We start from the raw sequence: 24,959 nt of genomic DNA on the forward strand, positions 1-24,959 counted from the left end.
TAATTCAAAGGGACTGAGTATCAGGTAGAGAATGGTAGGTCCTTTGATCCCTCAAGGTGGATACGTGCTTTGATTGAAACCAACCAGGTCACAAAACGGGAGATGCTGCCTGCACCAAGAAACTCCCCCCATGGGGCCATCCCCAGAGATTGCCAGTGTAAGTGTGGGGGTGGAGAATGGTACCCCAGAGAGGGGTAGGCAGGTGGCAGAGGCAACCTTAGTGTTCCTTAGTGGGGTGAATATTGCAACCCTTGCTGCCTTACCTCCAAATTTGGACAAGTACAGACAGAGGCCTAAAGGGAATCGGACTGTGGTTAAGGCTATCAGAGACACAGGGGCTAGTGTAACTAAAGTCCTGAAGGTGCTGGTGCCACCAGAAATGTTTCTGCTTGGTGAGTTTCAACAGGTGACTTATGCAGACAGCCCCACCAAACTCCATCTCATGGCTGTGGTGGATTTGGAATGGGGAGGTGTGATAGGCTCTATGAAGGTAGCTGTGTCTAAGGTTCTCTAAGTCCAGTGTTTACTGGGCAATGATCTTGAAGCCTCTGAGTGGTCAGAGGTGGAGAGAGGACTTCATATGAAAATATTGGAGCTCCCTGAGTGGGTATGTGCTGTGACTAGGTCACAGACTATCCAGAAGGAAAGGCTGAACACTTGGACCCAGGAATAAAGGGCCAAACATTCAAGGACAAAGATACTGGGCTTGGTGAGACAGCCCAGGGAACTCCAGAGGAGTAGCAGGGATCTAACCCTGATGTGGGAGGATCTGGCCCCTGAGGGAGGGACTCAATCCCTGCCAGGACTGTCAGATTAAGCAGAACTGACAGCAGCAGGTGGACCCTACAGAGAGGAGTTCAGTAAGGGAAGGAGAGACTGTTCAACACTTGAAAGGTTGAGGCGGATTGCCTCTAAGCAGGAAGAAGGGGATGCCAGTGGGTTACACAGAATCTACTGGGAAGATGGACTGCTTTATACTGAGGCCAGAAACCTCAAGGAGGGGGCACAAGGAGGTTGGTGGTGCCCCAGAAGTACAGAGTGCTAAATCTGACTTTGGGTCATGATTTCCTCTTAGCAGGACATTTGGGACAGACAATGACATGGAACCGGTTGGTGAACCCTTTCTACTGGCCCCATATGTCTGAAAGGTAAAGGAGTTTTGCAGCTCCTGTTTCACATGTCAGGCCAGTGGCAACGCAGGGGGCAAGACCAAGGCTCCCCTAATACCACTGCCAGTGGTTAGGGTTCCTTTTGAACGGGTGGGGATGGACATTGTTGGTCTCCTCGACCCACTTACTGCATCAGGAAATAGGTACATCTTGATGGTAGTGGACCATGCCACTAGGTATCCTGAAGCAATCACTCTCAGAACCATAGCTGCTGCAGTGGCTAGAGCACTGATCAATCAATCAGAACATTTGTAAAGCGCACTACTCACCCGTGAGTGTCTCAAGGTGCCTGAGGGAAGGGGGGTGCTGCCTCTACTCGAAAAGCCAGGTAGCCTCCTGAAGGTTAGTAGGTCCTTGGTCTGCCGTAGGGGGATGAGGAGGGTGTTCCAGGTCTTGGCGGCGAGGTGGGAGACCAATCTGCCACCGGTGGTTGCTCTTCGGATGCAGAGGACAGTGGCGAGGGTGAGGTCGGTGGAGCCAGTGCAGGTCTCTCAGGTGGGGTGTGATGTGGCAGTGGCGAGGGATGTCGAGGATCAGGCGTGCAGAGGCATTCTGTATGCGTTGTAGTCATTTCAGGAGTTTGGCCGAGGCTCATGCGTAGAGGGTGTTTCCGTAGTCTAGCCTGCTGCTGACAAGGGCCTGGGTGACCGTTCTTCTTGTTTCGGGGGGATCCACCTGTAGATCCTGCGGAGCATGCGGAAGGTGTTAAAGCAGGAGGACGAAACGGCATTGACCTGCTTGGCCATGGAGAGTGTTGAGTCGAGGATGAACACTAGGTTGCGTGCGTGGTCGGTGGGTGTTGGTGCTGCTCCCAGTGTGGTCGGCCACCAAGAGTTGTCCCAGTCGGTGGGGATGGAGCCGAGGATGAGCACTTCCATCTTGTCCGAGTTCAGCTTCAGACAGCTGTTCTTCATCCACTCGGCGACGGCTTTCATTTCTTTGTGGGGGTTGGTTTTGGTGGTGAGGGGGTCCTTGGTGAGGGAGAGGATCAGCTGGGTGTCGTCGGCGTAGGAGATGATGTTTAGGTTGTGCAGTCAGGCGACGTGGGCGAGCGTTGCCATGTAGCTGTTGAACAGTGTTGGGCTGAGGGATGAACCTTTGGGTACGCCGCAGATGATCTCAGTGGCTTCGGATCGGAAAGGGGGAGGCGAACGCTCTGGGTTCTGCTGGAGAGGAAGGAGGTTGTCTATTCCAGTGCCTTGTCTCGGATCCCTGCGTTGTGGAGGCGTGTGCGTAGGGATCGGTGTGTATTCATCTGAGATTGGTTTTCTGAAAGAGATGGTGTCAGAAAGGAGCACAAACTTTCTGTCCAGCTATCTGACTGCTATGGGGGATGAGTGTGGTGTCAACTATAAGTTCACCACCCCCTATCACCCACAAACAAATGTTCTAGTTGAGACGTTTAACAAGACCCTGGAGGGCATGATAAATGGGTTGACAGAGAAACTCGGGAGGAGATGGGATGTTCTGCTCCCATGCCTGCTGTTTGCCTACAGGGAGGTTCCATAGAAAGGGGTTGGTTTCCGTCCCTTTCAATTGTTGTTTGGACACCCTGTGAGGGGGGCATTGTGCCGGCTGATAGAGTCTTTAGAGAAGCCTCTTAAAGAAGTAAAAGGATAATGTGCTTGATAATATGCTTGATTATGTGCTAGGCCTGAGATCCAGAATGGCAGAGTACAAGCACAAGGCAAGCAGGAAACTGGAGGCTAGCCAGGAGCTCATGAAGCACTGGTATGATCAGAAGGCTACTATGCCAGAGTATACTCCAGGACAATTAGTGTGGGTGTTGGAGCCTGTGGCTCCCAGGGCCCTCTATGATAGGTGGAGTGGGCCCAATCCAATCTTAGAAAAGAGGGGTGAGCTTACCTATTTGCTTGACCCTGGTACCGCCAGGAACCCTCATAGGGTCCTGCATGTGAACAGATTGAAACCCCACCATGACAGGGCAGCTATGACCATGTTACTGGTCAATGATGAGGGAGTGGAGGAGGAAACTGAGCCAGTGCCCGACCTCCTCTCCACTAATGTGCAAGATGGGTCAGTGGAGGGAGTTGTACTCTCTCCAGCAGCACAGAGACCGTAAGCAGGTGCTGGAGCAGTGTGTTGGCCTGTTCTCTTTGACCACAGGCATCACTTTGACTACCTGTCAAAAATATGCTGTACAATTTGCCTGACCATTCCACTGGTGCTGCTGTCCAAACCTAGTCCCCAGGGGGGACCCAAGGAGTTATGGTTCTGGGTGGACTACAGTGAACTGAATGCAGTCACAAAGACTGATGATCACCCTATACTTTGAGGGGGATGAACTCATTGATAGGTTAGGGGCTGCTAAATACCTGAGTACTTTTGTTGTGACTTCAGGTTACTGGCAAATTGCCCTCACAGATGGAGCAAAGGAGAGGCCAGCATTCTCGACCCCAGAGGAACATTGCCAGTTAAAGGTAATGCCCTTTGGATTAAAGAATGCACCTTCCAAAGGTTGGTGAACAGGTTCTTGTCTGGGTTGGAACAGTTCAGTGTAGCTTACCTGGATGATATAGCTGTATACAGTTCTACCAGGGGGGATCGCTTAAGCCACCTGTGGAAAGTGCTTCAGGCCATGCAGCAGGCAGGCCCGACTATTGAGCAAGTAAGTGCCAAATAGGGCAGAGTTCTGTGGTGTTCCTGTGCCACCTGGTAGGTGGAGGCCTTATACAGCCTCTCTAGGCCATGATTCAACCTATTTTGGATTGGACAGCTCCTGTTACCCAGACTCAGGTAATTTCTGAGGATTGACAGGGTATTATAGAAAGCGTGTTCAAAATTATGGGAACATTGTGGGGCCCCTAACAGAACTCACTTCTAAGAAGAGGCCCAAAAAGGTGGATTAGAGCCCAGTGTGTCAGAAGGCTTTTAACTCTCTGAAAGCTGCTATATGTTCAGCACCAGTATTGCTGGCCCCTGACTGCACAAAAGAATTTGTGGTTCAGACAGATGCTTCAGAGCAAGGGACTGGGTCAGTGTTGTTACAGCTAAATGAAGAGGGTCAGTGGCGTAGCAAGGTGGTGAGCAGGAAGCGGGGCCGGTCCACCCTGGGTGGCATGAGTTTTGGGGGCAGTGGCCCCCCTCCTCCCCACTCTTATATGTGGGTGTGCGGGATAGACGCTGCGGGACTCATCAGCAACCACCTCTGCTCTTCATTCGGCCACCGGATGGCAAACGCAGTGACTGCCATGGGCGGCACAACAGCTAGCTATGCCACTGAAGAGGTCCTTGATCAACCACTTGCCTTTATTAGCAGGAGACTTCTTCCCAGAGAGCAGAGGTGGAGTGCCATTACTGTGGTTTGGCCCCTGAAAAAGTTGAGACCATATTTGTTTGGGACTCATGTTCTTGTTCAACCTGACCACAGGCCTCTCAGATTGCTCATGCAGATAAGAGGGGAGAATCCCAAGCTATTAAGGTGTCCCATTTCCCTACAGGTAATGGACTTCATAGGAGAACACAGATCTGGGGTTGCCCATGCAAACGCTGATTGACTTTCCAGGTTTTTTCACTAAGTTGATGAGGACTACCAGGGTGTAGGTTTGTAATCCATCGCCTTTCGTTTGTGGGTGGGGGCTATGTTGCAAAGTACTCCTGTGCCTTGGGCAACCCCCAACTTTTTTGCTGACTTGTACTGGGGGTATTTGACTCTGACTGAACCTGGGCTCTGCCTAACAAGGGCCTGGGCTAGTGCTATGCTGAAAGAGACACTTAGAATACAGTTAAAACATCTACGTACACTATGGGTTAGGGTACCCCCATGATTGGCATGACTTCCCCTATAAGGACATAGTACATAATAGGGCAGGGGGATTAACAGTACCTTTAAGTCCCTAGTATATAATAGGGTACGGCAGTTTAGAGGCCAGCTGCCCTTTCTGCACTCGTATTTGTGCACTGCTGAGGCCTAGGGTCAGTTTAAAAGCAGTCCTATGTTGCAGGACTGCTTTTAAAAATGCAAATTGTGCCCAAACTTGCCTTTAGTGTTTGGGGCACTTAAGAATTGATATACTACAATGTTTTGGCATATAAGGTACGCCCAGTATCTCCCCTAGGTGCCCCAGGGGTGTGGGCCAGGTATTTATATGGAGGACCTTTATAAAATGAGTTTTATATGCCCTGGGTTAAGTGAAATTGCACATTTCACTCCCCACATTGTGATAAAGTGCTTCACAAAATTGACTTTTGTGCTATGAGTACTGTGGAGTGAGGATCTGCAATATGTTTAGATATTCAGAACCCTTAAAGCCTCCTAAAGGTGTTCCAGTGGTGGGGGTCCTGTAGATATAGGCAGGGCCCTTATAAAATATGTCTTTATATGCCTTGGTGATGGAAAAATGGCCCCAAGTGACTGTTTACATTGCAAATCCCCTTCCACATAGGTTAACATGGCAGGAAGTTAATAAATAATAATTCGCCCTAGAAGAATCATGAAAATGTCGTTCAAAGACTTCATAGAATGGTATTGATAAATTCAACAATATGGTATTGTTAAATTTCCCCTAAAGTGAACAGACAAGAAGTTATAAGATTTCTTGTCTGTAAGCCAAAATGCAGCCTTCCAGTGGCATGTCCCGATTGGTCAGAGTTAAGCGGATTAGCCAGACCCCTTTGATTAGGTGATAAATAGCCCCTGGAGTTAGCCAGCTCTTCTGGCAGGTCAGGGTTTTGCTACACAGGAATGCCAGAGCAGGGGTAGGGGTTGTAAACAATATTCTTCAATGGAAGGAGGAGACAGGCAGAAGAAACCTTTTTCATCTACACCTCTCCTCTTTGAACCCAGTCAGATGGAAGGATTAAGGAAGTAAAGAGCAGATGCAAGGGGGAGAGACTATGTTTAGCCAGCTCTTCTCTCCCTGCTGGAAAATCAGCCATAATGAATTTGGGAGAAACCGTGCTCTCTGAGAGGAAATTGTGCCACACGTTGGAGGATGTGGTCATACCCTAGGGTGTTGCCCAGCACCTGCTTGACCCAGAGAACTTGGAATAAGTATTTGAGAGGGTCAGAGCCTCTCAGATCTGCTGCTTGGAACTTAAGAAAGAAGGGTCCATGCTGAGAAGTTTGACTTGCACCAACCATGCCCTGCACTCTGAAGACTGCGCCTGCTGCACAATCCAGAACTACAGCCCTGTGGACTATCTTGCTTCAAAAATACTAAAGAGTGGACTCCCTGCAAGCTACAGGTTAACAGAGCTCACCTGGAACATCACCACCAAGAATCCTTAGCCTGGAGTACAACCAGTGGATTTGTAAGGGTTTTGTCCAGGTGGATTGTGGGAACTGAAGTCCCAAACTTTCAAGGGCCATCTTGGAGCTTCCAGACCCTTGGAGTAAGTTTTGGACACTTTAGGAGCCTTTGAGGAAGTTCAGGAAGAAGTTCCAGAAGTTTGGAGCAACTTTGGAAAAAAAAGCTCTATAAGTGGACCAACTCAACTTGGTCAGCCAAGCTGGTGACCTCAATTGCGAGTTGGCCTGCCATCCAGGTTCATCTTGCTGAAAAGCTCTGGAGGTCTGACTTCCAGAGTTTGACCGGGAGTAGGCTGAAACCCAAGCTGGCAGGCCCTCACTGAATCCGGCCTGGCGAAGATCCTCGAGGGACCCTGCAAGAAAAAGTTCTGTATTACTTTATAAGTCCGAACTTAGGAAAGGGGACCGGGTCCAACCACGAGACACTAGCCACCCCCCTCCCAACCATGAGCCGGCCTGGATACCTGGTGTATGAAGTTGGAAAGCTCCGGAGGTCAGACTTCCATAAGTTTGACCGGGAGCTCGTGGCAAGGCAATCTGGCAAACCCTCACTGAATTTGGACTGGCTGAGAGCTTCGAAGGATCTCCAGGAAGAAAAGCTCCAGAAAAATTTCTATGTCAGAAGGTAAAAATTTTGACTGAGACCGACCGCGAGGGGTAACCGCGCAGAGCTCCATTACGGTTGGCCTGAAACTTTGACCTAGACCTGGTCTAGCGTGACCAGATGTCCCAATAGGTTTCTATGTGCTTTATATTGTGAAATCTTTACAAATGCATATCTCCGGTTCCCTACATTGGATCTTTTTCGTTTTGATGTCATCTTAAAGATACAAATATTTGCTATTGTTATAAATTGGTGTTGGATTTGTATTGTGAGTTGTGTGTTAACTATATACTGAATTGATTTTTTTTATGCTTTACATACCTGTGTTTGAAGTTAAGCCTTTCTGCTCGTAGCCAAGCTAACAAGGGTTGAGCATGGGAATAATTTTCTAAGACCTGTACTGAGTCCTATATTGTGTTAATGGGTTTATTGACACTGGTAGATGTACATTTACCACTACTAATAACCCACTTTCCTACACTTACACGTAGTCAAAGGGAAGGTTTAGGTCTGGCAAGTGGGTGCACTAGCCAGGTCGAAATGGCAGTTTAAAACTGCACTCTCAGACACTGCAGTGGCAGGTCTAAGACATGCTTGCAGGGATACTCATGTGTGTGGCACAATCAGTGCTGCAGGCCCACTAGTAGCATTAGATTTACAGGCCCTGGACACACCAGGTGGCCTTTACTAGGGATTTACTAGAAAATCAACTATGGCAATCATGGATAAACCAATCACCGATACAATTTAGACAGAGAGCATATGCACTTAAACACTGGTTAGCAGTGGCAAAGTACCCAGAGTCCTAAAGCCAACAAAAACAGGTCAGAGAAACTACGAGGAAGAAGGCAAGACGTTTGGGGATAACCCTGCAAAAAGGGCCAGGTCCAAAACAACCCCCTTCCAGCCTAAAGCCAGGGTAGACAAATCAATACCTTGATGGGATTCCCTGCTTAGGATGATAGAACATGGACCCTGGCACACAACAGCAGGGGTAGGTTCCAGTTCTACGCCTCTCTGAACCCAGTTGGATCCCTCTGGCCATAATATCTCCATGGATATTATGGTAGATTTACCATCTGTTTGATCGTATAACACCTTACTGATAGTTATAGATTAGCGAACTAAAATGGCACACTTTGTTCCATCTAAAGGAATACTACCTGCAGTCAAGGTAGCCACATTGATTTTAAATAATGCTGTATGCCTTCCTAGATTTCCAAGTAACATAGTTTCTGAACAAGGTTCCCTGTTCGTGCTGCACTTTTGACAGACCTTATGTGAATTATTGCGATTCACAGTAAATGTCTCAACAAGTTAGCATTGTCAAACAGATAAGCAACTCGAAAGATTAATCCAATCTATGTAACAGTGCCTATGCTGTCATCTGTTACAGGTTAGGGGGATCCTGGCTAGATTGGATTGTGATGATTGAATTTGTTTGTAATCATTTCAAACATCCAGCCACATGCTCCCACAGGTAGTCATCGTCAAATTTGGCCTAAACTTTTTCCAATGGATGCTACTACAGAGGCACATGACAGATGGCAACTCATTTGATGCCTAGTTCTTAAATCTCAATAGAATTTACGCTATGTTCAAAGCACTACAGCAAAATATGAAGCCAAACTGATGCCCTGCTTTACATCTGCAAGCAGGTAACCAAGTGAGGCTATCTACTCTGCAATCTGGGCCAGCAGAGGAATATCCTGGGTGTCGACTATTGGTTCCGAGTTACTACTCTTACTGTTGATTGGAGAAGGGGGAGGTTCCCTGTTTCCCGCCTTTTGCAGTCCGCAGCGCAGCTGTCAGAGCGGAGCATGGCCACAGCCGCGACCGGGTGCGGCCAGGTGTGTTCGGCAAGAACCGGGGGGGCCAGAGGGACAGGGGGCTGATCGGTTCCAAGTCTGGTTGAGCGTTGTCGGGTTGAGCGATTTGGAGTGGCAGCTGTTTAATTACCTGCCCGCCCGCTCCCCGCTTCTCGCTCCCGGCTCGCTCTTTGCTCCCGGTTCGCTCTTTGCTCCCGGCTCGCTCTCTGATCTGTATTCCCGCGGCCACTGCGGCTCCCGAGGTCCTTGAGACTACTGTGGCGGCGCTTTTACACACCTGCTCACCTGCTTTTTTGCTCCTTGCAGTGAGCATGGAGTAGCGCTGGGTCCAGCGGTACAGGGAACCGACCTGAGGGTACTGGTGAGCCCCTCCAGCTGAACTGGGAACTGAACCAATCTGACCCAGTCAGACCCAAACTGACCCAATCCGAACAGAATTGTGATTGTGCCCTGAGCGGAGGGTATACAATTCAGAGGCCTTGGTCTAACAGCTCAACGGAGGCAGCCGGGAGGCAGGAGGTAGGAGGCGTGTTGCATGGTGCTCCAAAGCAATATGAGGGGGTAAGAGCCATGGAGCTGTGGTATTTACCTGTCCTCTTGCTTGTTTGTGCTTGAGCTCGTTAGTATAGCTGAACATTGCAGCCAAGAAGATCTCTATACTAAAGTAATAAACAAGCAGACACCGGATCTGCGGCCACAGCACAGAAAACATCCCAACAAGGAATCAGCACTTATAGAAATTGAAAAGCTCTGCTCTTGGAGGAACTTTTGGCATTTTGCAGTCTGCAAAGCTTTCAAAGTAGGTTGTTGCAGGGAGATCTGCTCACGGCAGGGCACAGAAGGCGGTGAGTCTGTAAGAAAGGGAAGCCCACTAGCCTGCTTGTTTACGTGCGTCTGTTCCCAACTGTGTGCTCTACAAACTGTATACTATGAGGTCGGGGAAAGGAGAGGCCAGCTTTCCCTCCTATTAGGAGGAAGAAAAAAATACAACAATCATCAATTTTAAATAAAATGAAAATAAAACAAACAGCTGATATCCATTCTCTCAAATCATCTACGGTACATTTATTTGGGAAACCGGGAAAGTCTCCATCAAAATTTGACTTTATGAAAGACCCAACTGGATCTATGTTAACGTTACTAACTAATTCAGGCAGACTCCAAACCAATAAAGCCAATGGGAGAACCAAGTATAACACCTCTGAATCAAGGAGTAAGGGAACTTGGCCAGCACGAGCTGGCGGGGTGGCTAAGGTCAAATTCATTTGAGCTAATGGGAGAACGAAGTTTAACACCAAGTGTAACACGCCTTAATCAAGGAGTAAGGGAACTCGGACAGCATGATCTGGAGGTAGAGCCAAGGTCAAATTCCATTGAAGACCTAAGAAACCACTGGGGTCAAATTATGGACTTAGAGCTGCTAATTATTCCCCTAACTGTATACTCTCAGCAAGAAAACCCAAACTACTCTGGGCAAGTGACGCGAGATACTGAACAACTATTAAAAACAGGGCTGCCAATGCCAATTGAAGTGCAAGTTATTATAAGGAAAGCTAATGGTGTAGGGGCTCCATTTAATCTGGCTCAAACAAATCTACTCCAGCAAGACCATATAAAAGAAGGGGTTGATGGGGCTAAAACCACAAGAGAAGACAAAAACCTCCCCAACTACTTGCAATTGGACCTTAATCTGTCTGCAACAAATATTGTCCAAAAGATGGACCAGGATAAGTCTAAACTAAATAATGGCGCTCAATATAATGTGGATGAATATAATAGTAAACCAGTAACCCTGCTGCGTGCGAGTACGCCCTATCAAAAATATGAACAAAATAGTAGGTTACAATTCACTGGTCTACACGACAAGGGGCACGATCACCAAAGTCCCATAAAGGACGACTACAAAGAACAGTCATTTATAAATGGGCAAAGTCAAAGCCCGGGAGCACAGGAAATCAGAACCTGGAACTCGGAGTCAATCTGGGATCTATTTTTTAGAACCTCACAATTAACTATGGAAGCTCTAACATATCAGTCCAATAAAATGGAGGTGCAAATCGACCTTTTGAGTGCAATGGCATCCTCTGTAGACGGAATTGACCAAAAAAAAGTAACATTAAATAATCTAATAATAAGGGCACAAGCTCAACCAATATTTCCTTACATAGAGTGTAATTCTGCCCCATTCATTAATAAACAGGCCACCATTCCAGACGTTATAAGAAAAATAATTGATGATGTGAAAGGAAACTTAAACAATCTTGGAAATCAAGCCAGTCCGATGGATTGACTGGAAAAACAACGGAAAGCCAGAAACAAAGTTTTGAAGACAATAAAAAATATAACTACTGCTGAAGTAGAGAGAACAAATAGAGGTAATAACCATGAACAAATAACAAAACAGGAACAAGATGTCAAGAAAATGTTACCAGCAAAACCATTTTATCCTTTATTTAATAAAAAACTGGCAGACGTACATGCAGCCATAAAGAATAAAGGCATTAATGAGCCAATAGATAATACAAAATCAGTAGAAAAGGAACAACATCAGCTCTCAGGAATGTTACATATGGAAGAATGTAATCAAACAGTGAAAAGTAATCAACCACAAATGGAAAATAAAAAGTCAAAAAGAGAGAACATTAGAGTGGCTCATGAGAGTACAGAAATGCCCGAAAGCAGAAAGGATAGTTATACTCCAAGGGACCAGAGATCTGAGGGAAAACAGCCACTTAAACAACAACAAATATGTCATGAGGAAGTATGTAAACACACTGGAATGTAAACTGACTACGATCAAGAAAAAGACAAAAATTGTGTTCAACAAAGTAAAATTAAAAATCGTGGTCAAAAAGAGGGAGCGATGCAGGTAATTTTTACGCCTGAATATATATCTAGGGGGAACAATGATATCTTGAATCGAGGGAACATATTAAAACTGTGTAAAGCAATACCCTTGTGGGAAAGAATTAGAAGTTCTGACATAGAAGCAATTGAATTTCTAGCAAGTAACCACAATAATCACGAATCAACACTAGTAACGTGGACTACATCTACCGCTGCTGGTCTTATTATTCAAGAATATAATCTCTTTCTGGATTGGGGAATAAAAGTAACAACCCCACTCCAACCCTCGTACCCATGCCCATTTATCTCACCTAAATCACAAACTAAGAACCAAAAGAAAATCGATCAAAAACAAATACTCAATATTAAAAAACCCGATAGGTATGACGAATGGTCAAGCCCAACGAGCAATAGAGGAGATCAAAGATGCTCCATTCGACACCGTAAAGTTTGGTTGGCTGACTGCAGCTCTACACAATACCATGCTAGACTGACGAATTGCTACTGATGTTACTTCAAGGGTGTCAATAAGCCCAATTGTTAGGATTAGAATATGCTCCTGGAATGTAAACGGTGTACAATCAAAGATCCAGAAAGAACAACTACCCTCCTTGTCGGAACATTTTCAAATTATCTGCCTTCAAGAGACCCGGGCAATTGCACCTTTCAGGTTCGAAGTTTATAAGGGCTATTGTTCGTTGGCAACAAAAGCAAGCAAATATGGCAGATATTGTGGGGGTTTAGCTACTTTTATTTCAACCAAACTAAATATAGAGAATAAGATGGATGCTCAAAGTCTAAAGGACTGTTTGATTGTTATAATACGTTATAAAGAACAAACAATAAGTAACATTTAACGTATATATTCACCCTGATTCCGGTTCACGAAGAAGAATGGTTAAGTACCTAACAACTACGACCACTCCAGCAATTAGATAATGATATTCAACCTGAGATCATCATTACGGGTGACTTTAACATGAACATGTTGTGGTTTTATGTTAGAGATGACGAAGTACAACAACAGAACCATTTACGGTCAATCTCTAACCTTCCAGCTATAACGGATATTAAGGATGAAAAGAAAGAAACATCTGGTAAGAGTTTCTTAAAAGATTTAGGCTTAAGTGTGCTAAACGGGCAATTTCAGCAAGATTCCCCACCAGCCTGGACGTATCAAGCAGGCGATATAGATTGCACAATAGCATCATTGGATTTATTTTAAAAAAATCTTCCTTACCAGATAGGGAGAACCGACAGGAGTGATCACAATCAACAAATAATAGAGTTAAACTTAAATTGTATTAGGTGTGAAAAATACAGGACACTTCCGGGAGACACAACAACAGTAAATTACAAGAAACTTTATTGGTCAGAAAATGCTAAAGATTCATTCATAGCCAGTGCACAAGCAATAGCAGAGACCTATTTTGAAGGAGACTTCTCCAATGCTGTTGATGGTAATAAAGGGCAACAGAAAAGAAAACCACTGGCAATGGTCAAAATATCTTCTGAATGTCATCTATTAAAAACAGAGCTTAATAGAACCCTAAGACTAGTGAAGAAGCACCCATGCAATCGAATCTATGGTGAAAAACTTAAAAGGATAAATGCAGAAGTAAGGAAATGAACCTGGAGAGACAAAATGCAAGCAAACCAAGAGCTATGGGTAAAAGCTTTATATACTTGTAAAAGGAGTAACGCAAGAGATTTCTGGGTACTAATTAATAAACTAAATAGAGCTAGTAGGAAATCTACCTCCTCGACAATTGCTGAAACGGAATGTGTCACATTTTTAGATGCGCATTTAAATCACAATCCAGGTACGGGTATGAACTCCATTACTAAGAGCATATGCGAGGCAGAGGAAAATAAGAAAGCTGATATAATTGTAACAGAAAGTAAGGCATGCAATCTCATCAAGAAACAGAGATCCAATTGTGCCCCTGGCCCAAATGGGATTCCAGCTGTGTTTTATAGGGTGAAAGCATTATATTGGTTATGTTATCTAACACCAGTATTCAACTAAGCTCTCCAATCAAGGATCATACCTGAGTCCTGGAAGGGTTCAATAATTTCACCCATCTATTAAAGTGGGGATTGGTCACTACCATCCAACTACAGACTAATTACGCTACAAGACATCGAAGCTAAGCTTTTTGCATCAATTCTCCTTAAAGAGTTAATAGATTGGGCAACAGACAAGCTCTTAATTCCTCCGAACCAATCCGGTTTTGTACAAGGCCAAGGGACCTCAACAAACATTTTAATACTGGGTACGCTAATGCAAAAATATAAAACTAAAAAACAGTCACTATATTTATGTTTCGTGGATTTTAAATTGGCCTTTGATTGTGTGGATAGGCAATTCTTATGGAGAAAATTCCATCGCTATGGTATTAGCCCCGGCCTTTTCAAAGCAATCCAATTGTTATATACTGAGACCTGGACTCTGGTTCGATTAGGCAATGGCACAAGGCTTTCTAGTAAAATCCATACATCCTAAGGCCTAAAGCAAGGTTGTGTTTTAGCACCGTATTTATTTAACTTATTTTTGTCTGATCTCACGAAAATGTTGGACAATGAGTTAGCACACTTTCCGAAGTTGTCAGATAAACAAATATCAAATTTATTATACGCCGACGATGTCGTCCTTCTAAGTCAAACAAGGATAGGATTGCAACAATTAATAAACAAAACAGCAAAGTATTCAATTGAGAATAAAATGATAATAAATGAAAACAAAACTAAGGTAATGGAAGTCCGCAAAAAGGTAACGAAGAGCAGTAAATATAAATGGTATCTGCAAAAAGCGACAGCTGGAAAAGGTGCAATGCTATAAATACCTTGGAATATTGTTTGATGAAAATGGATCTTTTTTACACCAGAAAACAGAGATGAAAAAAAGAGGCAAAGGTTTACAAAGGGCCTTTCGTTTACTTTACAGCTCTTTGGGTGGTCCAACTTATGTCCCATTGCTAAAAGTAATAAAAGCAAAATTGCTCCCCAGCCTCACCTATGGAAGTGAAGTTCTCTGTGGTATGGACTCTACATTATTAAACAATGTTATCACAAAAATGTTTAAATATTTGTTTCAACTTCCACCCAACGCATCGCCTGCACAGATCAGGCTGGATTTTGGCTTCTGCAATCAACAAATTGCAAGGATGGGTCAATATGTAAAGACCTGGAAACAAATTAAAATTAATGATCCAATGTGCTGTTTACTGTGGCAAGAGATGCAAAGGAATCAAAAGTCATCCTTTTATAAATATCTTCAGATGGCTTTGAAAGAATTATCAATTCTTGAAATCTGGGAAATGTCTCTAACTCATGGAGCTTTTAAGAAAATAATTAATAAATCAGTAAAACATCTATCTCTTTTGAAGGACAAGGAACTGTTTATTAAGCGGTCGCATGCATGGATGACAGTGAACGAATATACGAGTCTAATAGTGCAAGCATATCTAGAAATACCCTGGTTAGTACAAACTAAAAATATATTTATGAAAGCAAGATTCGGCAACTTGCCAGGCTTAGAACATGCAATGTCTTGGCTGAGATCATCTACGCCGACCCCCTGCAGACTATACAATTTATGGGAGGAAAACATTATTCATTTGGTTTGCATATGTGCAGTAATGGCGGCAGAAAGAAAGCAATATCTGAAAAATTGCTTCATTGACAGAGGTGTTCGCACATGTAGACACGCAATGGTAGCTTGTTTTAGGCCAATGGACATTATAATGAACTCTAATTTTACCAAATTTGTGATACTTGTAAAAAAGAAACTGGATGCCTGTGAGTTAAGCTCTGTAAAGTTTGGAAATATTAAATAGCTAGGGATAAAAGTTTTGCACTATGCAGATACATTTGCATATAAGTAATGAAGTTTTAAGGGCTGGTAAAAATAGTATGTTTTTCTTAAATGTTTTAGTAAATCGCTGGTCTGATTTGATGTCTATAATGTATTTTTCTGTGTTAGTATTTGAGGAAATTGCATGAATAGACTATTATGAATTTTAGACCCATTTGCGATCTTTTAAAGGGTGTGTATTAAAGAGTGTTCTAATTGTAAGATTTTAATTAATCATACGATAAAATGTTACTTACTTACTACTTACTCTGCATTTGGCAATGAAAGGATCAACATTATGATTGATTGGCCCATTCCATATTCCAACCTTGGTAAGTTAACTTTAAGTTGCAATCGCCAAAATCGGTGAGTTTACTCCCAGTCTGTTACGTGTTTCTAGTAAAGAAAGTAGACCCGTCAGCTTCTGACAGAATACAATCAATCCCTATAATTGTACAGGGTGGAACAGGTCATGTGGCAAAATTAATCCTTGACTCTCATCTTTGGAAAGGCCAGGGCTGGTACCTTGTAAATTGGAATTGATTTCCCCAGAGGAAAGATTTAACAAACCTGCCACGAATTTTGGTAACCCCCAGACTGGAATGGTTATTCCATCATATTTACCCTCAGTAACCTTAGGGGACAGGTGATTAAAGGTTAGTGATGAATACAGGCCCCAGCTAGGCCCGCAGGACACAAGGGTTCGCTCTCCTGTAATGGAATCTACAAGGAAGTTGGCACGGAAACTGCAAAGTACAAAGACAAAGTTTATTAACCCTTAAGGGTGGTCCTACAATCCATACAACACCCTTCGGTATTGCATAGAGTAGCACACAGAACTTGCGAACACAGTCCCCTTTTATACACAACAGAGGGGCTCATAAGTGGGTGGATACAACATGAAGCGAAGAACATTAACTTTTATGGACATTTTCGATACAGAATCAATATGTGGGCGGAGTTAACACATCTCTAAGCCCGCGAAAACATGGTCAAGCGAGGATTAACTGATAACAGATGTGGTCAAGCCTGGGCATGCGCCAGACGGACAAAGGAGCTATTTATAGACTGTTACTAGGAAGATTACAAGAGCAACTAACACGAAGATAGGACTCTTCTCGTGCTGAGCACGTGGAGACATGACAATACAAAATGGAGTCCAGACTTTAGTCAACATAACGAAAGAAACTCGGTCCTAAAGGGGAATTTATGTCTTTAGTGAATGCTTAATCACATCGTTGTTTCAATTTTCAACAGACGACCCTTTCAGCATTTACTGAAGACATCCGGTTCATTAGAATAATCATCGTATATGTCAATTTTCATCATTTCTTCTATTTCTTTAGTTAAATGTTTCTGGTAAGTGACGTTGGCAATAGCTTTCTTATCAGGAATACAGAGTGACATACATAGGGAACAGAGTAAAGGACCACATTGGATACAAATGCAACAGGAAAACAGAATTGCTACGATAATACAGAGACCAGTTAAAACCTTCCACCCCCATGTGTTGATCAATGCCCAAAACCATCGAGAAAAGGTCCAAGTGCCATTTTCTGTATGGATTTCAGCTGCAATTTTATGTAACTTGTTAATAGCATTATAGACTGATGGCGTGTGGTCAGGAATAAACACACAACAACTACTTCCGATAATTTTACATGCTCCACCTCGGTCAGCTCACATAACATCTAACACCATACGATTCTGCAATGCAACAATTCTAGTGATTTGTAATTCTTCCGTAAGATTCCCAAGAGCAGCAGCGGTTTGATTTGTCACAGCCTCTACAACTCTTGTTAACCTTCGAACTTTCCTACTATTTAGGGCAGCTCCAACAAAGAAGAACAATCCTAAATTAAAATCAATATACTGCTGCAGGCTAGTATCGGTCTGGTCAACATCATCAATAGATAGAGTACGTTTATACCTATTTACAGTCACATTATTCAACAACTTCAAATCTTTATGATAAGATGCAGGTGCCAAAAATACAGGAGGTAATAGGAATGCTACGTAACATACTCCAGACCAACCGGCTGGCAAACGATAATATCCTTTATTTCCACATACGAAGTATGTATTATGGGATGCTAAGAAGGTACTGTTATTCAACCCGTCGATGTTCAGGATAGTGATACAATCACTAACACCAACAGGAATATAACCCACACTCTGGACACACAGGTCCGCTTGAGCTTGTGCCACTTGAATCACGAATCGGTCTTTCCCCACAGTGTCCCTAGTGTTCGTGAAAATATAGGGAATCGATTCATTGTCTGGTCGATACTCTTCCCATTCCCAAATTGTCCCGTTCGCTTGTGGATAACCATCTTTATCTTGATGACATTCCCTATTAAGTCTGAAGAGTAACCGTCCCACTGTAGGTTTCCGAGTGGCAAAAAGCAAAGCGTACCATGCTCTACAAGAGCCATTATGAGAAAAAGGAAGAGGTATGAACGGAGTTCCTCCTTTCTTCTGGTGAGCTGGCATCATGCCACATATCCAACAGTTCGTAGCATTAGTGGCAACATGAGTATGATGCAACATCTGGATGAAAGTGTTATTCAAATAAGACTGGCGATGCTTCAACTCTTGATACGGAAGGGTATAAAAGTAGTGCTCCTCAGGCACTGGAGTAGTCAAAACAAGCAACTCTCGAGCAGGAGTCACATCCTCAACAAACCATGTGGTTATCCCAACAATAGCTACTGTAAGAATAAAACCTGTTGCACAAAGGATTTTCTTTTTCTCCATTTTAGAACGAAAAATCAATATCTTCCTGAAACTAAAAGGTTGTCAGAACTCTTCCCCTTAGGCAGCGGTTGATTTCTTCACCAGCGGGCCAAGACGGGTGTCGCTACACTAATGCAGGGCTGATCCCCCCCCCCTTGCCACATTGGCTCTCCGTTTCACTAACCTAAGGGCCGTTCTGACAACTTGTCCTGATACTGAAGAATTCACTTCCTTGGTCTGAGATGATATCGTCTTCCTCCAGGAATCACGTGGTCCGGAAAGAGCTCCTCAGTGTCGTTCGGTTCCACAGCACGGCCTTTCTCTGCAGTCAGAATTTCTCGATGGTCGGTCAATACAGCAGGCTCCACCAATCCAGGCGGCACTTTACGACAGTGCAGGGAATGGATCCAGTTCTTTCGGTTGGAAATCCGCACAGCCGTCCTCGTTGCAAGTAAGACTTGCTCAGGACCAACCCATCTCGGCTCCAAGCTGTTTGTCCTTTCAAAAATCTTCAGCATAACATAGTCTCCAGGTCGGAGACTATGACCTTCGCCTGTGGACCGATCAGGGAGCGCCTCTCGGACCTGTTGATGAATAGAAACCAAGTTATCCGTTAACTGTGCCAGATAATCATTCATCATTACACAAGGTACATCATACACAGCCTTAGGCCTTGGTGGACCCCAAATATTCATTGGGCGTCCAAAAACGATCTCATAAGGCGTGAGACCGGTTCGAGAATGTGGTATCGATCTAATTGACAATAATGCCAGCGGTAAAGCATCTGGCCAAGTCAAAGAAGTCGAAGCTTGGATCTTAGCGATCTTGAGCTTCAGCGTACCATTATACTTCTCAACCAGTCCTGCAGACTGAGGGTGAAACACTGCATGAAACTTCTGGGTAATGCCTAGACCCTTCAGGACATACTTTATAACATCCGCTATAAAGTGGGGTCCGTTATCACTCCACAGCAGTCTACAAACGCCATATCGAGGGAAGAACTCCTTCAATAGCATCTTGGCTGTAGTCATTGCAGTATTATCTTTCGTAGGGTATGCCTCAACCCATTTACTGAAGGCACAAACCACTACTAGAACATACTTCAAATTGTTACAGCGTTCAAGCTGGATGTAATCCATCTGCAAAACCTCAAAGGGTGCAGTAGGTGTCACAAATCCTCCTGCTGGAGTTCTAGTACCCTTTCCTGGGTTATACCTCAGACAAATCATACAGGTCTGCACTACCCTCTTTGCCGTGCTAGAAATCTCTGGATGCTCCCAGACTTGAGTAAGCAATTTTACAATTGCGGAAGCTCCAACATGTGCTAGCCCATGTGCCATCTGAACCATAGGTTGTACAAAAGCTGTGGGTAACTTCCATCTATCCATCTGCTTATTTCTCCAACAACCCTCATCATCCAATTCTCCATCATTGGACCATTGCTCCCGTTCTTTGTCAGAAGCGGTCCTCTGTATTTCCAGCACTTCTCTCTTTGCATCGTGCCATCTTTCTCCCTGCGACTTCACTACGTACATGGCAGTAGCACCAGGCTGCATTGCAGTCTCCCGTGCCACCCGGTCTGCCAAAGCATTCCCTTCTCCAACTTTATCAACCACTTTCTTATGAGCACTACATTTAATTATAGCAATCTTCTTCGGATATGTCAATACGGTCAAAAGGTTGTGAACTAACTCTCCATGCATTATCTGTACTCCATGCGACGTTAGAAACCCTCTCTCCTTCCAGAGTAGGCCGAAATCATGCGCTACTCCGAAGGCATAGCGACTATCTGTATAAACATTCACACACAATCCTGTACTGAGCTCACATGCTCGTGTTAATGCTATAAGTTCCGCTGCTTGAGCTGATTTCTGTGGTATGCGTGCTGTCTCCACTATTGTTTGCAGTGTGGTAATTGCATACGCTGCTGAAGTCGTACCATCTGGTAGCTTCAGGCATGATCCGTCCACCCACAATTCTCCATCAACATCTGGAAAGGGCGTACCTTGGAGATCAATACGACCCTTTGTCTGTTCCTCAGTCACAAGAATACAATCATGTGCTTTTCGTGCTTCAGACTGAGTTTCCGGAAACGGCAACAATGTAGCCGGATTTAACGTTACACACCTCTTTAACGTAATATGAGGAGCCAAAAGCGTCAACTCATATCCCGTTAAACGGGCACTGGTCAAATGCTGCGTTTTTGTCTGATTAAGCAGGGCATCAACAGCATGGGGGACTAATACCAACAGTTTGTGAGATAATACAATTCCCTCGCTTTGGCGTATTGACACAGCTGTCGCCGCAACCGAGCGAAAACAACCAGGCAATGCTCGGGCAACAGGATCAAGTACAGCCGAAAAATATGCACAAGGGCGCTGCTTGCCGCCGTGCATCTGCACTAAAACTGATAATGCACATCCATCTTTCTCATGCACATACAGCGAAAAGGGTTTTGTATAATCAGGGGTCCCTAACACTGGTGCTGAACAAAGGGCCTGTCGCAATTGCTGGAAGGCAATGTCACACTCATTTGACCAGGGAAGCGGAATAGGTGTGTCTTTTGTCAAAAGGGCTAATAATGGCTTGGCTATGTGTGAAAACCCTAACATCCATTGCCTACAAAAAGAAACAAGACCCAAAAATGCACACACGTCCTTCTGTGTGGAAGGCACTGGCGTGTCCAAAATTGCTTGAATACGATCTGGTGTGAGTGCACGCCCCTCCTTAGACAAAAGGTGACCCAAATAAGTCACCTTTGGTCAACAGAATTGCAATTTCTTCCTCGATACTTTGTGATTGTGAAATGCCAAAAAGGAAAGCAAGGATAACGTACTCTTCTCACACAGCTCAGGAGTGTCAGCCGCCAACAAGATGTCATCGACATATTGTATAAGGGCGACACCCTCAGGCAGAACAAAAGAATCCAATTGCCTTTTCAATGCTTGACTGTAAATGCTAGGGCTTTCTGTGTAGCCCTGAGGAACTCTACAAAATCGATAAGACCTATTATTCAGAGTAAAACCAAAAAGGTATCGGCTATCAGGATGAATAGGGATCGAAAAGAAGGCATTTTTCAAATCAATAACCGAAAACGTGGTCGCCGTTGGCGGGACCAAAGTGAGCAACGTCGTGATATCAGAAACCACTGGATACTGAGGTATCACGATCTTGTTCACCTCCCTCAAATCAATGATAAACCGATAAACCTTAGCATCCGTATCTTTCTTCAAGATGGGTAAAATCGGACTGCTACAGACGTTGTAGGGAACTTCCTCCACTACTCCCACCTTAATCAAATCCTGCACAATCTGTATAAGGGCCTCCTCCCCCTCCTGGGAAATACGATACTGAGGGAGGCGTGGTAACACCGCACCCTCCTGGACACTAATGTGGACAGGCGGAATCACCATCTGTCCAACATCAGTATCCGAAGTAGCCCACAAAGTACGAGGGAGGGAAGCTAAGACAGTATCCTCTGCAACCACACACATCCGTTCTGTCATGGGGTGATTATCGTTTAATATCACACGTACTCCAGCGGGGGAGCAGCGGATCGTAGCTCTGAAGTGCTTGAGCATATCAAGACCCATAATGTTGTCAGGCGTGTTCGGGGCAAGCAAAAACGGACAGGGTGCAGAAAAGGGATCAACCTGGAATGCAAGGGGTCGAGAAAGAGGGCTTCGAGAGAGTGTACCATCAAACCCTACCGATGTAACCATTAAGCCAGATGGGGGAGCCCTCGGAACCAATTGTTTAGACAGCGCGCTACGAGTCGCTCCTGTATCTACGAGGAACCGATCAGTAGAACCCAAAACCTTCGCTGAAACATAAGGACCCTTCTGATCAACCGCCACTTCAACTGATTCTAACCCCCATCCAAAGCATTCCTATGCATGCTGCGAATCATGGTACCCAGAGCGGTCCGTCCCTGACACTTGATACTGGTGCTGTCGATCAAAGACATTAGGTCTATCTCGCTGCTGCACGGTAGGTTCAAAGCGAGCACGATCATTAGAATTCCCTCTGAGATTCGGGAAACCCCCTCTACCTCTCGGTGGACCTTGATTATGCCCCTGGCGAGATGCATACAACGCCGGACAATCTCTGGCCCAATGACCCAACTGTTTACAATACGCACATTGATTCCTATTTAAATCTGATCGACCCGAAGGGGGACCATAGAATCCTCCCCTACCTCTATTAACACCCTGACAAGGCGGGCCATACACTTGCGCTAACATCACCTTCGTTTTTAAATCTTTCGATTTCTTCTCCTCCTGCCCCTTCGCTTCTTGTTCCTGACGCTCATAATACTGAGCTATAGTCAGGAGGGATGTCGGAGACGCGGTGGACCAAGAACTTTCACTCGCTTTTAAACGAGCTGCTATTTCCGGTAATAAATTCGCCACATAGGAGGAACATACAAAGGTGCCGCCTCTCGCATGGGTTTAGCATGCACTAGTTCGTCCTTATCTGACTGGGAGGAAGACGGCTGCTGGTCGTCCGCCTGTAAGATCAAGCTCTCCTCCTTGTTCCGGCGCGCTTTGTCCCGCAGCTGAAGCATCTCATCCCGTAGCGCAAACAGACGTCGGACCGCATCAGGCACCTGAGAGGGAGAGAAAGTACCATTACGCAGTGCTCTAGAATCCGACACTATCTCCTGTGGTTCAAAAACATCAGAATATTTTCGAAAGGCAGCAACCACTTCATCAGAGAAAATGGCAGCAAAATACAATTTCTCCCTATCCTGCCATCCTTCCAGAACCGGCAATAACTCTGCAGAAGACATCTTATTTGAAACTGCACGATAAGAAAGTTTCCGAAGCTCACCCGAGCGCTCAAGAGAAAACATGGATCGCGTGTCTATCTTATCTTTACCCGATCCAGAATCCTGAACTGTCGGAGCAGACGCACCCACATAAGGTGGCGGGGAACGATCTAATAGGAAAAAATCATCATCAAGATTAGTAAGGACAGGATAAAGAGGCTGCCGAACAGCATATTGACCCGACACTTGCAGCCTACGCTCTTTCTCTTGCCTCTCCGTCTGTTCTCTTTCCTCCCGACGCTTCGCTTCCTGCGCTCGCACATAATCATTCTTCCGTTGCTCTTTATCAAACAGCGCTTTCTCACGTTTTTCTCGCTCACGCACTTCCTTCACCCATAATCGCACACACTCAAACATATCTTGACGAGCACGCCGTTTACACATACACTGTTCCACATACTCAATCTTACGCATATCAAATGATCCATACAAAGGCCAGCGCAACTCAGGATCCTTTTTGGTGTATTTCCTCCATACTGTGCTGTACATTATGGAAGAAAGACCATGCTTCACATACATATCCCTATTAGGAGTCCCCTCTGGGGGGGCTGGAGCAGATTCCTCGAGGTTTAACCGGTTTCCAAAGCAGCAGCACCACTTACGGAGTGCGCTAAAAGCAGGCATGCTCAAAAATAATGCAAAATATGCAGTATTATCAAAAAATGGCACTTAAACTTTGCGCCGTTCAAATTTACACAGCTCCGGAGAAATATCTCCACATTACCTGCCTATATGTGTTGCAACGCATATATTCTCACAGTAATCAATACAAGATATGACCGGTCATCACAAATCAAACTCAAATAGCCAACCCAGGCTTCAAAAACTCGGAGCAAGTACCGTACAACGGTTCTTACCAATCAAGAGTGTCCAGATTCCAACTGCCAAGCTCCAAAATTCGCCCAAATGGCTGTCACGGCAGAACCGACAGAAGAGGTCTCAGTCGAGGACCGGCGCCACCCAGATGGTCAGTTCGGAAGGGAAGGAAGAAAACCTCGGGATGCCAGGACTAAAATGCCTCTGGCACTGATCACATCCCCGGCCAAATTCCTCACCTTCGTCACGGCCAATCCTTCGAGCATCCGAGTCGCCGATGAGCCCCACGTGACGGGCGCCAATTGATGAATACAGGCCCCAGCTAGGCCCGCAGGACACAAGGGTTCACTCTCCTGTAATGGAATCTACAAGGAAGTTGGCACGGAAACTGCAAAGTACAAAGACAAAGTTTATTAACCCTTAAGGGTGGTCCTACAATCCATACAACACCCTTCGGTATTGCATAGAGTAGCACACAGAACTTGCGAACACAGTCCCCTTTTATACACAACAGAGGGGCTCATAAGTGGGTGGATACAACATGAAGCGAAGAACATTACCTTTTATGGACATTTTCGATACAGAATCAATATGTGGGCGGAGTTAACACATCTCTAAGCCCGCGAAAACATGGTCAAGCGAGGATTAACTGATAACAGATGTGGTCAAGCCTGGGCATGCGCCAGACGGACAAAGGAGCTATTTATAGACTGTTACTAGGAAGATTACAAGAGCAACTAACACGAAGATAGGACTCTTCTCGTGCTGAGCACGTGGAGACATGACAATACAAAATGGAGTCCAGACTTTAGTCAACATAACGAAAGAAACTCGGTCCTAAAGGGGAATTTATGTCTTTAGTGAATGCTTAATCACATCGTTGTTTCAATTTTCAACAGTTAGGGGTTGGGAACTGTCAGGACTCAGCCGCATTGTCTCCATATTTGTCGCGTTCTCCACCAGCTCTTACCATGGTCTTATGGCCTTTGGCCAATGAAT

This window comes from Triturus cristatus, chromosome 6 (assembly GCF_964204655.1).
Source record: "Triturus cristatus chromosome 6, aTriCri1.1, whole genome shotgun sequence".
NCBI lineage: Eukaryota > Metazoa > Chordata > Amphibia > Caudata > Salamandridae > Triturus > Triturus cristatus.